A 16,342-nucleotide genomic window follows, 5' to 3' on the forward strand; every position below is an offset into this window, starting at 1 on the left:
CCACGTCCCCCCAAATAGCGTTCGGGGGTTTCTGTATGGTCTTTACGCTGCTAAGGTACGGATTTCGCAAGCCCAACATCTTTGGGAGGTGACCACGAGGTATCACGGAACTTTGGAAGGTCTCCAGTCTGTCTCTCAAGCGCGGTGGAAGTGAGTTGGTCCCTCAGGGCCTTGGGTGTCTTAGTCAGTGTAGGATGGGTTCTTGACGTTGCTGTTCCCCGGGGGACACCGGACTTCCCGGTACAGCCGTCCGACGGCCAGCAAAGGGCTCCTCCTGGCCTTTGGGTCCGTATGTCATTTGTTTGGAAGATGGACTCCAGCTCTGTAGGAAAGAGAGAACACCTGCCTTCCCTGATTGTGTGTGTGTGTGTGCGTGTGTGTGTGTGTGTGTGTGTGTGTATGAGAGAGAGAGAGAGAGACACAGATGGAGCTTCCCAGTTTCCTTCCCTTAAAAATGGACCCGCACACCCAGCGAAAGAGGTGTAAACTCACCAAGGGAGAGTATGCAGAGTAAGAAGTCAGCCCGGAATCAAGAGTTCTCATGTTGTCCCTGGTTAGAGAACAAGGTTGTTCTAGCAAATCCAACGTTTTCCAGGGTCCCAAGTGGATTGTTAGCCGTGGGGTCTGTGTTCTTCAGATTTTGAACTCTGGGTTCAGTATTTAGTGCTGCCACGTTAGTGTTCTCGTAAGTTTTGTAGACCGTTTCCCTGGTTTTAGGTCATTTACATTTCGAACTTGGCCCGTTAACCTTGGTGTGAGGGTCGTTAATTCTGTGATTTTCCTTTGTCAGCATGTGACACGTCTTTCTAGGGGGCTCTTAAGCCTCTGTGCGTACTGGGGGGGGGGTCGTGGGAAGCGTATCACAGGGAGGTGTGTCTTTGATGTGTGAATGGTCACTAACAAGACGTGGACATTCTCCTACAGGGAACGATGTCACGAAACTCACCTGCTTGGAATGTGTGCCCAGCAGCCAAGAAAGCGGGTTCCGTTCAGAACGGAAGTGGTGGTCCTCTCGTTGTCCCACATGGTACACGGGCCAGCGGCCCGAGTGGCTCGTGGCAACGTCCTGCTCTCATTTCTCAGCATCACCAGTCGCATCCTCATGGTCTGACTCGTGGGCACCACGAGCAGAAACTTTGTGATCAACACACGCGCCCTCTTACGCCTTTCTCTGAGCGGAAATTCCTGTTTATCGCTCTCTCGGGCTGTTTGCGCTTGGCCAGGATGCCTGGTTACGAGGCCGAGATTGCAGTCAAAGTCAGACGCTTTGGATGAACGCAGTCGGCCCGCGGGTTTCGCACCGCACAGCCTCCAGACCAGCTTGCACCGTTAGTAAGTTGTGCCGCTGAGGACACGTCCGTCTAATGGTCTGTTTGGTCCATCAGGACAGATGGAAGAGATGGATCTTTTCTGTCACTGCGCTGGCTCGGTGACTGTCCCCAGGGAGACCATGCCCCTAAAACTGTCCAGGAGAACCACCTGTTCCCAGCCAGCTGTACACGTGAGGTGATTTTCATTTATTACTTATTAATGTATTTTTTTAATTTTTTTTTTTTAATTTATTTTTGACAGAGACAGAACGCAAGTGAGGGAGGGGCAGAGAGAGAGGGAGACACAGAATTCGAAGCAGCTCCAGGCTCCGAGCCATCAGCACAAAGCCCGATGCGGGGCTCGAACTCATGAACCGCGAGATCGTGACCTCAGCCGAAGTCGGACGCTCAACCGACTGAGCCCCCCCAGGCGCCCCGAGGTGATTTTCATTGAAATCCAGTCAAGTACACCGCCAAGCAGGCCTGCCTTTTCTTCAGCAGGCTTCCAAGGATTCGTTTATTGTTTGCGTAAGTGTGGGTATTCCTCTTCTGAACTAACCATTCCCGTCTTACTTATATCTTTTGGAGAAAAATGTATTTCCTTGGGAAAAGGACATTCGCTTCACAGCCCGTCACCCACACGGTGACGTTTGTTCTTTTAAGGAGCAAACGATGAACCAGCCAACACGCATTGGGCCCCGTCAGGCAGTCGCTCGGTCTCTGGTCTGGCGCCCCCGCTCCCACGGGAAGGACGCGTCGCTGTGCGTTGAGCAGGGGCTTCCCCCGGACGGCGCGTACTGCCCATGTCTCCCTGTTACACACGTTTTGTTCCTCAGACCTGGTTGTGTCTCCTGCACCCTGATTGTGGCTGAGATCACTGGCTAACAAGCCCTGATTTGCTGAACACAAGAGGGTTTTATCAGGTGACCTTGCCTTGGAGACAACCAGCAAGTAATGAGCTTAAGCTTTTTATGTATTTTTTATTTTATTTTTTTTGAGTTTATATCTTTACTTTGAGAGAGGGGGAGCGTGCACGCGCACCTGCACAAGCGGGCGGAGGGGCGGGGTGGGGGGAGAGAACCGCATTCAAGGTCCTGACGCTTTTGACCTTAGGACTCCACGCCGAGTGATCGTGTTGATGTTCTGTTTGCGAGCCCCGCTTACTCATGGTTGACTCTTGAAGCGCTTGCCGTTTATTTGTTGGCAAAGTTTCTTGTGTGTTTTCTAACAAGTAAAATATTAGGGTGGCTTTGTTTATTCTGCATGAAACCAACGAAACGCAAGCCTGTGTGTGTGCTTTTGCAGAGTTCCCGGACGGACCTTGGGGAGCGTTCACGTTGTTCTCGGCACAGCCGACATATCCTTGGGAACCGGTCAACCTCAGCGCTGTGTTTTTGTTTTTTTTTAATACAGGCTTTTTTTTTTTCTCCTCTTTAAGTATTTCAGCGCCTCCAGAGTGAGTTTTGGTCTGTGTTGTGCCGCCGTCTGCGTGGTTTTCTGGGTTCGGCATCACCCAGGGATTCCGAGGTTGGGTCTGGTGAACTGCCCTTGGGTTTCCCACCTGTCCTTCAAAGAAAGCAAACCTCTTCGTGTATTTTTAGAGAATTTGGGGATTCTTCATGTGACGTAAGAAAAAGTTACTCTTCCACTTTTAAAAAAAGAGTGATGGGCGCCTGGGTGGCTCAGTTGGTTAAGCGTCCGACTCTCGATTTCAGCTCCGGGCGTGATCTCACAACCGTGAGATCGATCCCTGTGTCGGGTTCCATGCTCGGCATGGAGCCTGCTTGGGACTCTCTCCCTGTCCCTCTGCCCCTCCCCTGCTCACACTTGCACACGCACACTGCCTCAAAAGAAAAAAAAAAAAGATTGAAAACCTCTTGTGTACGATGTGGATTTACTTGCTGATATGCGAATTGACTCTGTCCTCCCTCGGTGCCTGTTGACGTCGGTGGGGCCCCGCGCTGCGCCTCCACACTGCCGATCTGCAGGTCATTCTTTGCCTGGGTGACCACGTACCGATGGCTTCTGACAGCCGCAGGACTGGATTTGCTGTGCTGCTTGTTCTTGTCACATGCAGCTTCAGGCCCGGGACGAGTAAGTTGGTGCCTCAGCTGGGAACAGCACACACCCGCCCTCACGTCCGAGGCCAGCGAGTGGGTCCCCCTGGCGGGTGACGCAGTGACAGAGTGTCTGATGCGCTTTCAGAAAAGTGCGAATTAACTTGGCAGTGAGTGACACGTGCTTTCTAGGGTGACACCCCATTTCCCATGGCTTCAGACGCATGCCGCCACCTGGGATCACACCTCCCAGTGCGGGCAGCGGACTCAGACGGAGCCACCACCTGCACTACTGACGGTGACCCCTGGGGGCCGGGACCGGCAGGGCACCGCGGCATCCTTTGTGGTTACCCTTGGGTGCTCCCGCTTGCCGCCCCTACAGCTCCCTTCTCCAGCTGCCCTGCCTGCCTCTGCCCTCTTTGGGACATTGACTCTCCTTTGGCTTATGGCTTGGATCCTTTCCTTTTGAAGATGTTGCTGGTGGCTAAGACAGGGCTTCGTGGGGACCAGGCCTGCTTCTGTACAGACGTTTGGTCCTCTGGTGACCCCTTGAGTACTTTTTTTTTTTAATATTTATTCATTTAGGGGCGCCTGGGTGGCGCAGTCAGTTAAGCAGCCGACTTCAGCCAGGTCACGATCTCGCGGTCCGTGAGTTCGAGCCCCGCGTCGGGCTCTGGGCTGATGGATCAGAGCCTGGAGCCTGTTTCCGCTTCTGTGTCTCCCTCTCTCTCTGCCCCTCCCCCGTTCATGCTCTGTCTCTCTCTGTCCCAAAAATAAATAAACGTTGAAAAAAAAAATTAAAAAAAAAAATTTATTCATTTAAAAAAAAATCTTTTTTTTTAACATTTATTTATTTTTGAGACAGAGAGAGACAGAGCATGAGCAGGGGAGGGTCAGAGAGAGAGGGAGACACAGGATCGGAAGCAGGCTCCAGGCTCCGAGCTGTCAGCACAGAGCCCGACGCGGGGCTCGAACCCAGGAGCCGTGAGATCATGACCTGAGCCGAAGTCGGACGCTCAACCGACTGAGCCCCCCAGGCGCCCCTCGCCTTGTGTCTTTTTTTTTTTTTAATTTTTTTTTTTCAACGTTTATTTATTTCTGGGACAGAGAGAGACAGAGCATGAACGGGGGAGGGGCAGAGAGAGAGGGAGACACAGAATCGGAAACAGGCTCCAGGCTCCGAGCCATCAGCCCAGAGCCTGACACGGGGCTCGAACTCCCAGACCGCGAGATCGTGACCTGGCTGAAGTCGGACGCTTAACCGACTGCACCACCCAGACGCCCCTCGCCTTGTGTCTTTTTAATGTCTACTCTTCTTTACAGCTCTAATGGGGCTTAAAAAAAAAAAAAAAAATCAAAGTCACTAGAACACAGGAAAAATAAACCAAAGATGAGTCCGACCTAAGATTGGGAACAACCGAAGATTTGTTTTCAAATAAATAAAGATCCTCAACTCAACACTCACAACAAGAAGGCACACCTCTCATTCAGTAACCACAGCACACACTTTAAAATGTGCTTTAAAAAAAAAAAAAAAATGTGCTTTAATTCTGTCCTGGGACCAGTTAAGGGCACAGAAGGGGTGAGGCTGCGGGAGGGGAGCGGAGGCGCAGGGGGAGGAGAGAGGGTGCGAGTGAGGAGGCCGGGAGGGGCGTGGGCCCGGGGGCGCCTCGGGGTGCTGACGAGTCTGCGGGTCTCTGTGCCAGGCTGCCGTGTTCGCCACCAGCCGCCGAATCAGCCTCGTTAACGCTAACCCCCTCATCCCTGCAGGAAGCAGCCTCATTTCTCCTGGAGACGGAGCTCGCTCGAATTCTGCAGGTCTCAGTACCCGAGAATGGTTTGCGTCTTAGAGACTCATTTTAGAGACTGGAGGTGTCCGTCCAGTTGGCCCCAGAGCCCATCCGTCGTTTACAAGCACGCGGTGGCCTCCTTTCTCTTGGGGCATTGGGCTGTTTATGTCGCCAGCGCCCGAAGAACCCACGTTTTTTACTGTGCCTTCGGAGCGTCTTTCTCTCCGAACCGAATCTCTGTCAGTGTGTTGGGGTCGGTCCTGGTGACGGGGGTAATAATGCATCACAGGGAAAATAAAATCCCGTGAAGAAAACCAGAGTGAGCGGGGCTGATGGCTTCTCTGCGTCCTGGGTCTGGGTCTCGGTGCGTTCTTCCCGGAGCCGTGGCCACAGCGGGACCTCCTCGTGGGGTCGCCAGCCCGCTCTTGCCCCCGACGGGACCGGAGTAAGTCATGGCTCAGAACTTGAGCTGCACGCCGGCTCTTCTGAAGTGACCCCCCGCCCCCACCCCTGGGGCCCACGGGGCAGATGACCCCCACTGCGTCTTTGCACAGCCACCAGCGCTGACGGCCCCGTGTAGGTTTGTGGCTGGTGTGGAGCAGGAAGGGGTGGGCCCGGCCCTGCCCACCTTTCACGGAAATGATGAGCTCTCTGAAGTGATGGTGCCAAAGCAATAAAACCTTGGGGCGGGGCTGGGCACGGAGTGGGGGGGGGGGGGGGAGGCGGAGCGTAAACTCTAGAGGCTTCTGTGCTTTTACATGTTGCGACGGTGGTGGTTTGGAAAATATTGAGAAAGAGCACAGAGCGGCTGCTGCGAGTCTGCGTGTTCATATGGTTTGTGTTTGACTTGGGAGACCCGGCAACCCAACCCTTTAATTTCACTTGAGTAAAAGTAATTCATCGACCGAGACGCCCTGTCCTACTTAAGTGGGGGCGATGGCCAGGCTGCGCCGTGCTGGGCTGGCAGCTTGCACCCAGCGGACAGAGCGCAGGGATGGGGGGTGTGCTGCTCCACGGGTGGCTGGGTACCGACACACCCACGGACACGTAGGGAGCCCTCGCAGCTCCCCGGGGTCCCCACGTTACTCCGCTCGGCGCCGTGGGCATCTGGGGCCAGTCATTCTCTGTGGCGAGGGGTGGCCTCCCTTGCGTCCTAGGGGGCTTAGCGTTCTGGCTTCCAGCCCTTCGGGTCGTGACAGGCCAGCATACCTCCCTGCATGGCCCAAGTCACCCTAGGTTGGGGACTGCCACGGTGGACAGCTTTGACCGTTTGGGCCTTCACGTAAATGCTATTCTATTCCACGCACTCTGAATGTTTTCTTTTACTCAGGGTTAGTTCTCTGAAATGAGCCACGTGGGAGGGCCACAGTGTGTTGGTGACTCTGTTGCTGATGGAGGGGCCGCGTGAAGCTAAGGCAGTCCTCTTCTGGTGTACGTGCGTGTCTGTTTCTCTGGGGCGGGGGGTGGGGGGCTCGGGAGGGCAAGTGCAAGGTCCTGGGGTGACCCTCCAGTGCACATCAGCAGACACTGTCACCCATTCTTCCGAGACTACCAGCGAGGAGAGAGGACGCCGGTCGAGGCGCTCCCGTCACGGTCGTAAACGCGCTGCAGGGTTAGCGCGGTCCTTTCGGCGGGCTCAGAGTCCCCTCGTGTTAGAATTCACAGTAGGGAGGTTTAAGGTCACAGAAATAGGGCCGGAGCCTGCCAGTATTTTAGTAATGCCGCATCGACTCCCACGTTACCCTCAAAGTGATCAACTCTCATGGTTGAAAATGCCCTGAAAGCATCGATCGAAGGCGCGCCGCGTAGTCAAACGCCAGGCGAAACAGGTCCCGCTGAGTCCTCCCCCGCGGTCCTCCTGATGCTCCCAGACTCTTGGAGCAGAGGGGGAGCGCGTGAGTCCCAGGTGAAAACAAGGAAAATGAAGGTGAGCTCGCGGGGCTGGGCAGAGCCGCCCCGTTCCGCCCATCGTGGCACACCCCGTCTCCTCCGGCTTGCTCCCACCCCGATGTCACGGCCTCTGTGGGACGGGCAGAGAGCGGTTTCCCGTTTTTCTGGATGGGATTGGTGTGAGGGACGAGGCTGGCCACCGGGAGGACAGCCCCGCCCGTGTCCGGCCTGAAGCTTTCCCAGGGGTCCAAGGGCCGACGTCCATGCAGCCCCACCGCACCTTCCCGTGACACGTTTGCCACCTTCAGAGCCCGTCCCCGAAGGCCAGGGCGGAGCCCCGAGAGCAAATACCCTCGTCTAAAAGCATCCCCAGTGCTCGTCTTTGTAGGTTGCTGGCTAGCACCTATCCGTACGTGTATCCCGAGGTTTCTACGATGGGTGTTTTTTACTTTTGGAAGCTTAAAAATGCTTTGACCCTCTCTCTGTGTCTTCCAGCCGGAGTTGGCAGGCCAGGCCAGCCGGAGCCCCTCCTGTCCCCTTCCCGAAGACCGAGGGTCCTGGTTCCCCAGGACGTGCAGTTTGGTTTCGTCGCGACCCGGGGGGCTTCTTTTGAGTCCAGTAATCGGGGACACGTCTGCCAAGCGTGTGCCTGCTTGGACTTCAGTGCTGGTCTGAGAAGGGCCGTGAGGCTCCCGGCGGGCGCCCGGAGGGCAAGTGTCTAATTGCACGTTTCAGACGCGGGGTGTGCGAGCCCCCGGGCGTCGTGTGCCGTTCCGTTGGGGTGAGCTCAGCACAAACAAAAGGCTAAACCTAAGGATTAAGTTCTCCTTCAAATACTGACGGGTTTCCAGCTTCTGGGGAAAATAGGCCTGGGAAAAATCTCTTTGGGGTTTCATGAAACACTTGGAAAATAAATCTGAAAAACATTTTCCAAACCCGGGATGGTTCCAGCCTGAATCCCAGTTGATACTTAATAACTAGGTCTGTAGGGGCTTTGCCAGTCCGCTCGGAGGGCTGTAAACGGTTGTAAACGGCTAAGGAGGGAGACCTCTCCTGGGGATTTGTGCTGGTGCAGATGGGGTCTGGGGGTCGCTGATCTAGCAGACCTCCGCATTCACAAAACAGCCTTCCCCACCCGCCTCCGGCCCCCTGCCCAGAAATACTCGCCCTGAGTCCACTGTTAACCATCACCAGAATCAGGTCTTGGGGCAGCTTCAGTTGGATTTATTCATTCTTCAAACCGTTACTGAGCACCAGCCCAGGGCCGTGATTGGCTTGTAGTTGCGGGGAGATCAGAAGTGAAAGGAGGTGAGAATTTCACCCATTTTGATGAAGTCACAGTCAATGGGAGGACGCTGGGCCCAGGGCCCGGGACTGGGAGGGAAGCAACAGCGTGCGCTCCGGTCCCAGCACAAGAGGAGGGGTGGGAGAGCCCAGAGGGAGGGCAGACTGTGCATAAGAGCCGGAGGGCGGGGGGTGGGGGGGTGGGGGTGGGATGGCGGGTGGAGGGTAGGGTGGGGGGTGGGAGAGCCCAGAGGGAGGGCAGACTGTGCATAAGAGCCGGAGGGCGGGGGGTGGGGGGGTGGGGGTGGGATGGCGGGTGGAGGGTAGGGTGGGGGGTGGGAGAGCCCAGAGGGAGGGCAGACTGTGCATAAGAGCCGGAGGGCGGGGGGGGGGGGTGGGGGGGTGGGGGTGGGATGGCGGGTGGAGGGTAGGGTGGGGGGTGGGAGAGGCCAGAGGGAGGGCAGACTGTGCATAAGAGCCGGAGGGCGGGGGGTGGGGGGGGGTGGGGGTGGGATGGCGGGTGGAGGGTAGGGTGGGGGGTGGGAGAGCCCAGAGGGAGGGCAGATTGCACAGGTGCAGAGCAAGTTCAACCTTCCTCTTTCTCACAAGTATTTTCTCTCTTCTGGGTCCTTTGCTTTCCCCATTGGCTTTACTTTCAGCTTGCCTCTGTCTACAAAAACTGTGCTGGAATTTTCTTTGGTGATGTGTCAAGACCTAGAGATCAATTTGGGGAGAATCTGCAACTTAGTGACGTCGAATCTTCCAGTCCATAAGCACCGTACCTCTCCGTTTATTTAGGCCTTTGATTTCTTCCATGGGTGCTTTCAGGAAACCTACCAATCATGTTTAAATTTAGATTTATACCTAAGTGTTTCATTATGGAGGAGCAATCGTAGGTGGCGTTATTTTTGAGATAGGATTGAACTTTGTTGGCCTTGTGTCCTGAGACTTGGCTCAACTCATTTCAATCAGCTGCTTTTACACGTTCCTTAAAATTCTCTACTTGGACAGTGGTGTATGCAAACGGGGACAGTTCTGTTTCTTCTGTTCTAGTCTGTTTCTTTTTCTTGCAATATCTCGCTGGCTGGGCCTTCCAGTAAAATGTAGCTTAGGAATGGTAAGAGTGTGTGTGTGTGTGTGTGTGTGTGTGTGTGTGTGTGTGTTGTTTCCGAATCTACGGGAGGTCACTTGGTCTCTTTCCATCAGGTATAATCAGGTATATGCTAACTAAGGAATTTTTGTAGACGTCCTTAGTCACATTAAGGAAGTTCCCTGCTCTCTGCTTTCTGCGCGTTTTTATCATGAACGGGTGTTGAATTTTGTCAAATGCTGTTCTGCACCAATTTTTTTTTCTTTTTTTTTGTTCTGCACCAATATTGATATGATCGTGTGTTTTCTTCTTTAGTCTGTTCATACGATGGAGTATGTCGATTGATTTTTCCTTTTCTAATACGTTGCCAGCCTTGCACTCCTGGGATAAACACCATTTGGTCACGGTAGATTCTATTTTTTATGTAATGCTGGATTCAGTTTGCTAATATGTGTTGAAGAGTTTTGTGTCTGTGTTCATGATGCACACGGGTGTGTACATTGTCCTGTTTTCGTATGGTTTGGGCGTCAGAATAATACTGGTCTCACGACATCAATTGACGAGGATTTCTTTCTCTTTCATTTTCTGGGAGACACTGGTGCACGATTGGTGTTGTTTCTTCTTTACATATTTGGGAGAATTCACCAGTAAAACCATCTGGGCCTGAAGATTTCTTGTCTTTAGCTACAAGTTCAATTTCTTTAAGCTACAGTCCAAGAAATAGGACTCGTGGGCGACTGGTTCCTCTTGGATGAGTTCTGGTCGTCTGTGCTTTATCGGGAATTTTTCCCATTCATCTGCATCGTTGAGTTTGTGTGCATAGAGATACTTGAAGTGTTCTCACATTACCCTGTTAGTGTCCGTGAGGGTATCGGTCATGAGTGTCTCCCCACCCCCCACCCCGTCTCTCCCCCTCCCCCCCCCCCCCTTTTTTGTCAATCGTGCTAGAATTCTGTCCAGTTTTATTGGTCTTTTTTAAAGTACCAGTTTCTGGTTTCATTGCTTTTCTCTCATTTTCTCTTTCCAATGTCATTGACCTTTGCCTTTCGTCTTTGTTATTTCCTTCCTTCTGTTCACTCACAGGGCGTGACTCATGTAGGGAGTGAATGCGCGCACAGCCAAGAATCTCTATTTTTAATACTCACGGCGAGTGCCACCGCTCATTAAACGCGTACTTGCACGCTCCGCATCGGGCGCTCACCGGGTCCTAAGCGCTTCGCGGTCCTCTCGTGGAGCTGCCCCGCAGCCCTGTGGGGTAGATCGTGCTCACGACCCTCATTGAGAGGCAGGAAGAGTGGGGCCCAGAGAAGGGAAGTGACTTTCCCAAGGGCACACGGCAAGGAAGCGCCGTGGCGAAGACTCCAACACGGTGCCCGTTTCGTGGTGCCTCTTAGCATAAGTGAAGAAAATAAAACGCCGACGCGCCCTAGGTCAACACAGCAGGCCAGCTGAGCTTGATTAAGAATTCTGGGAAGCCGGACACACACCGGAGTTGGCTCCTTTTCGGATGGAGCCAGACCACGTCACTCTGGGGAACTTCTTAACCTTCCCTTCCGCTGACCCGGCCCGGTCTTGGGCAGCAGCACTGACTCAGAGAGGTCCGGTTCTAAGGAGGTAGGGCCAGAAATTTCCCCGACTCCGTCATTTTGATGAATCTCAGAAACAGGTCACGGCAGGGGCGGGGGTGGGGGGGCTTGCACAGCTGCAAGGGCTCGATCGGGTTGCTGCTGTTAGTGAACAGCTGGCATGGCAGCCCGCCTCCCTTTGCCCTGGGTCGTGATGAGCCCAGAGGGTGCAGCTAGGGGTGCGGACTGTTGGACGGGTAGGTGTCCCGCTGCTGCAAGTTCCCGGGATGCCCTGCCCTGGCAGGTCGCCGTCAGCCTACGTTGAACGGTGCCCTGGGGGGGCGGGGAGGGGAGGGGAGCTCCCGGCTTGCACGTGCCACTCTGTCCTCCCTCTGCGGGACACCCTGCCACATGCCTCCCTTCGGTCCCTCTGGCCCTTCCTCTCTCCCTTCTTGTTTTTTCCTCCTCTTCCCTCCCACTCATTTTTCTTCCATTTTCCTGTTTTGCACATCTCCCTCTAAAGCAACACATGCTCACTGTAAGCAGTTTTTGTCAGGCATGGAACAGCGGGAAAGAAATGATTCCATAATCTCATTCACGTGACCGTGTATTTCTTTTTGGCCTTTTTTTTTTTTTAATGTTTTATTTATTTTTGAGAGAGACGGAGAGACAGAGTATGAACAGGGGAGGGCCAGAGAGAGAAGGAGACCCAGAATCTGAAGCAGGCTCCAGGCTCCGAGCTGTCAGCACAGAGCCTGATGTGGGGCTCAAACTCATGAACTGTGAGATCAGGACCCAACCTGAAGTCAGACGCTTAACTGAGCCACCCAGGTGCCCCTCTTTTTAGCCTTTTTATGTTCCTTTTATATATTTAGGATTTCGGTATATAGTTGTTGTTTTTTTTTAATTTATTTATTTTGAGAGAGAGAAGGAGAGTGAGCTAGTGGGGGAGGGACAGAGAAAGAGAGAGAGAGAGAGAATCCCAGTCCACACTGTCCATGCAGAGCCTGACTTGGGGCTTGAATTCATGAACCACGAGATCGTGACCTCGAGCTGCAGTCAGAGGCAGGACACTTAACCGATTGGGCCACCCAGGTGCCCCTGTGTATTTAGGATTATACCCCTGATATGATGTTGTTTTTCTCTACTTTTTGCTTAGTGTATTTCACAAGCTTTTCCCCGGGGCCACGGAAAACACCATCATGGTTCAGGGTGGTTCTGGGGATTTCACTGTGCATCTTTAATTTACTGCAGCTTAGTTGAGGTTACTAGTGAATGACTCCAGGAACATGCAGGAACATTGCAACAGTACATTTCCATTTATCTCCCCTGCCCCCCTCAACTTTGTGCCCTTGTGGTCCATACACACTGTAAACCCAGCAAGGCAGTATTACAGTATTTGCTTTAAAAAAAGTTTTTTTTTTTTTTATTATTCTTTATTTGTTTTTGAGAGAGAGACAGATCATGAGCGGGGGAGGAACAGAGAGAGGGAGACCCCAGAATCCGAAGCAGGCTCCAGGCTCCGAGCTGTCAGCCCAGAGCCCGACGCGGGGCTCGAACTCACAGACCGCGAGATCGTGACCTGAGCCGAAGTCGGACGCCCAACCGACTGAGCCCCCCAGGCTCCCCTTCCTCCCTTTGCTTTAACTTGTCTGGGGCTTTGTATCTCAAGTTGGTTTCTTGCAGACAGCACATCATGCCTTGCCTTTTCATACAATCTGATAGCCTCTGCATTTCAGTTGGATTGTTTAGACCATTTACGTTTAATATAAATATTAGTTGAGGTCAAACCTGCCATCTTGTTCTTTGTTTTCAGTTTGTCTCACATCTCCTTTGATACTTTGTTCTCATTTTTCTTCTTTTGGATTAATTGCAGGGCTTGTCTGATTCCAATTTACCTTTATTATTTGCTTGCAGATATTTACAAAGTTGAAAGTTCATTAGGGGATGTAGAGAAAGGAGAGGTTTTCCCTAAAATAATGAGACCAAATTCCAAGACGATTGGTTAAGGAAAAGGTCAGTATGACAATGCATATTTGGATTTGCTCCTGGTTACCATTAGGAAACAGAATACACTTAACACCAGAAGCATTTCATTCCTTAAGCTCACAGTTGTGGTGTCGATGGTTGGAATCCTCAAAGGAACAAAGTAGAGAGTCCTGGAAATTTGGGAGAAACTAGGTAATGGCACAGAAGCTCAGCCAACGGCAGTGACGTGCTCACCTCTCTCCCCTTCCTTCCCTGTGGTTCTCCTTCCTTCCCTCATGCTAAGCCTCTGTCTCTCCGGAGCGATGTATTCCATGATCCAAAACTGCCCTGGCCAAAGGCTATTTCTCTTAACTAGTGTTTTCCATTCTTACGTTGTTAAGTTCTTGGGGTGGCCTGTACATCTCTCTGACATGCCAATTTTGGGGGAGCATTTTGGGCCCAACAATGTGCCAGGTACCATGCCCGGAGCTTTACCCGCATTAATTCATCTCCTTCTCCCAACAACACTCTGAGGTTCACGTTGTTGTTAGCCCCACTTTGTGGGGCTCAGGCCTCTAAGAAAGCGGCTGGGCTTTAAGCCTGGGGTGTCCAGTGATCAGAACCCACGGTCTTAACTTCTAAGCTGTCCCAGAGAGGGCCCGTCCTGCTGGGATCTCCTAGCTCTGTCTTTCCTTCCTCTGGCTGAAATGAGTAATACATAATTTCACGAGGGCTTCTAAAAGGCCTTCCCCTTCAACTGTGGGCCCTGTGCTCGTGCTGAGGAGGCAGCGGGAGTGAGACGTGGTCTCTGCACCGCGTCCGGTGCAGCCTGGCTAGGGGACACCCGCCGGAGGCGAGCCCGCTAGTGTGTCGAGTGGGGCCACTAAGAGGATGTATCCAAGCGCCAATTCCCAGAACTGGTGAACGTGACCTTGCTTGGGCAGAGCGTCTGCAGATGTGAGGCCAGCAGAGCTCTCAGGCCAAGATCGTCCTGGATCACCTGGGCGGGCCCCAGAACGCAGTGACGAGTGTCCTTGTAGGAAGAGAAGGCTACAACAGGACGGAGGCAGAGACGGGGGTGATGTGGCCACAGGGACACCTGGAGCCACCAGCAGCTGGAAGAGGCAGGGAGGGTTCTCCCCTAGGTCCTTGGAGGGTGCGTGGCTCTGCTGACGCCTTGAGTTTGGACTTCAGGCCCCCGGAAGTGGGACAGAGGAAACCCCTGTTGTCTTGAGCGCCCCCCACCCTCGTTTGTGGGGACTTGTTCCGGCAGAGCCCCAGATTACTAACCTTGGCTCCTGTGCCTCAGAGATGGGTCTGGGGACCTGGGGGTGGGCCGTCCCCCCACCAAAACCGCAAGGACCCCAAGCTCCACCCCCGTTGGCATCTCAGGAAGGGGAGAGCTGAGGGAGACCCAGCGGCGGGAGGCTCTCCCCGCACCGCCCCACCCGCCCGTTACAGAAGGTACACACACCTCTGAGTGAGCGGCTGCCCCGTCCATGCCCGTGAGAGGTGCGTGGAGCTTGGTGGCTCAGGGAGACACCGAGGATGCCCTGCCCGCGGCCCGGTCGGGGCTCCTGCAGGCGCGTCCAGGCTCCCCAGATGGTGGCAGGCTGGCTGCTGCCCACCGGGACCCTGCAGCACTCCAGGGCACGGGGGGTGCTGTGACGGCCACGAGGGCCAAAGCGCCCCCCCCCCCCCTGCCGAGTGGCTCACAGGAACCTCCCAGACCACGCAGAGGCTTGCATCTGGAAAGTGTTACTCTATCACTGGAAAAATAAGGGCAAACCCAGGGCCCTTCTGGTAAAGGGGCACCTCTCGGAGCCGGATGACTCCGGGCCAGGCCAGTGCTGTGTGGTCCGCGAGCTGCCCAGCCTGCACAGCCCTCTGCCTGGAAGCCACTCTGTGCTGTGCTGCTCCGTGGGGCTTTCCCGCCGACGGGCGGTGCAGGGGCCCCCGGCCCAGCTCTGCAGCCCCCGTGCCCGTTGCCAGACGCAGCCGATCGTGGGTCTGTGTCCGTGTCCTGTAACGAGTTGTGCAGGTCACAAGTCCAGGATGGGCCTCGCGGGGCCAAAGTCAAGGTGTGGGCAGGGCTGGCTGTGCTCCTTCCAGAGGCTCCAGGGAGAGTCCGCTTCCTGGCCTTCACTAACTTCCGGAGGCATCCCCCCGCCCCCAACATCCCTTGGCTTGTGGCCCCTCCTCCGCCATCAGTGCATATCGCTCCCACCTCTGCTGCAATCACCACGTCACCTCCTCTCTGCTCTCTGACTCCCCTGCTTCCCCACCTGGTCACATTGGACCCATGGGGTAGTGCAGGATAATCTCGTCACTTCAGGATCCTTAATCACATCGGCAAAGTCCCTTTTACGGTGTGTGGCGGAACAGGGCCCCCCCCCCCCGCCCAAATGTGACCTTGTTAGGATACAGGGTATGCGAGGTGTGAAAATGGGACCAAGCCGAGGTCGTAGTGGGTCAGGATGGGCCCTGGTCCAGGCAGGCACCGGCGTCTTCGGAAGGAAAGGGAAGTCTGGACCAGGGTGCACAGGGAACACGGCCGCCTGAAGATGCAGACAGAGACCGGGACCCGAGGAGACAACGCCAGCAACTGTCCACGGCCAGCGGGAGCTGAGAAAGGAGCATGCTGACACCTTGATTCCGGACTCCTGGCTTCCAGAGCTGGGAGAGCACGAGTTTCTGTTGCTCTGTTGTCCCCGCCCCACCTTTGTGGCTCTTTGTCACAACAGCCCCAGAAGAAGGCATCCTGTGACCTAATATTCATGGGGGCCAGGGAGCAGGAAGGGACCTCCTCGGGGGCCATTATTCAGCCGACACAGAACCTCAGAGGTGAGGAGGAGCACCCGTGTGGGGGGTGGACCGCAGGCTGGAGGTTCTGGGGCTCACAGCCTCAGCTGTGCACGCATGCGGGATGAGAAGCCCCTCTGGGCCTCGGGTCCTTCAAGGGAGAGGGGAGAAAACAGCACATGCCCTGCAGTATGTGTGTGGACTGCACAACAGACTGCAAGGGCCGTATTGTAAGTAAGCTCTTAGTCCAAGAGGACTGAGTGGGCACCTGAGCGTCAGGCGGGGGCTCGGGGCTGGAGGCCAGCTGGGCCCTCAGGGGGAAGGAACAGTTGGTTCCCTGTCCTCTGATGACAAAGCAGGGGTCGAGTCAAGGTCAGTTCCAGTTTCCAGCTCAAAGGTGTGGAGAAGCAGGGAGGTGGGACCGCAGCCTTGCGTGGCTCTGCTTGGGCTCTGTGACAATGTGCCAGACTGGGGCGGGGGGAAGGGGGCGCCGGGGGGCTTCAACAAGAGAAATCGATTTCACACCAGTCATGAGGATGACTTCGTTTTACCTTAATTACCTTTTTTATTTTATTTATTTTTTTTT

The sequence above is a fragment of the Prionailurus bengalensis genome, chromosome E2, assembly GCF_016509475.1.
Source record: "Prionailurus bengalensis isolate Pbe53 chromosome E2, Fcat_Pben_1.1_paternal_pri, whole genome shotgun sequence".
In the NCBI taxonomy this organism is placed as follows: domain Eukaryota; kingdom Metazoa; phylum Chordata; class Mammalia; order Carnivora; family Felidae; genus Prionailurus; species Prionailurus bengalensis.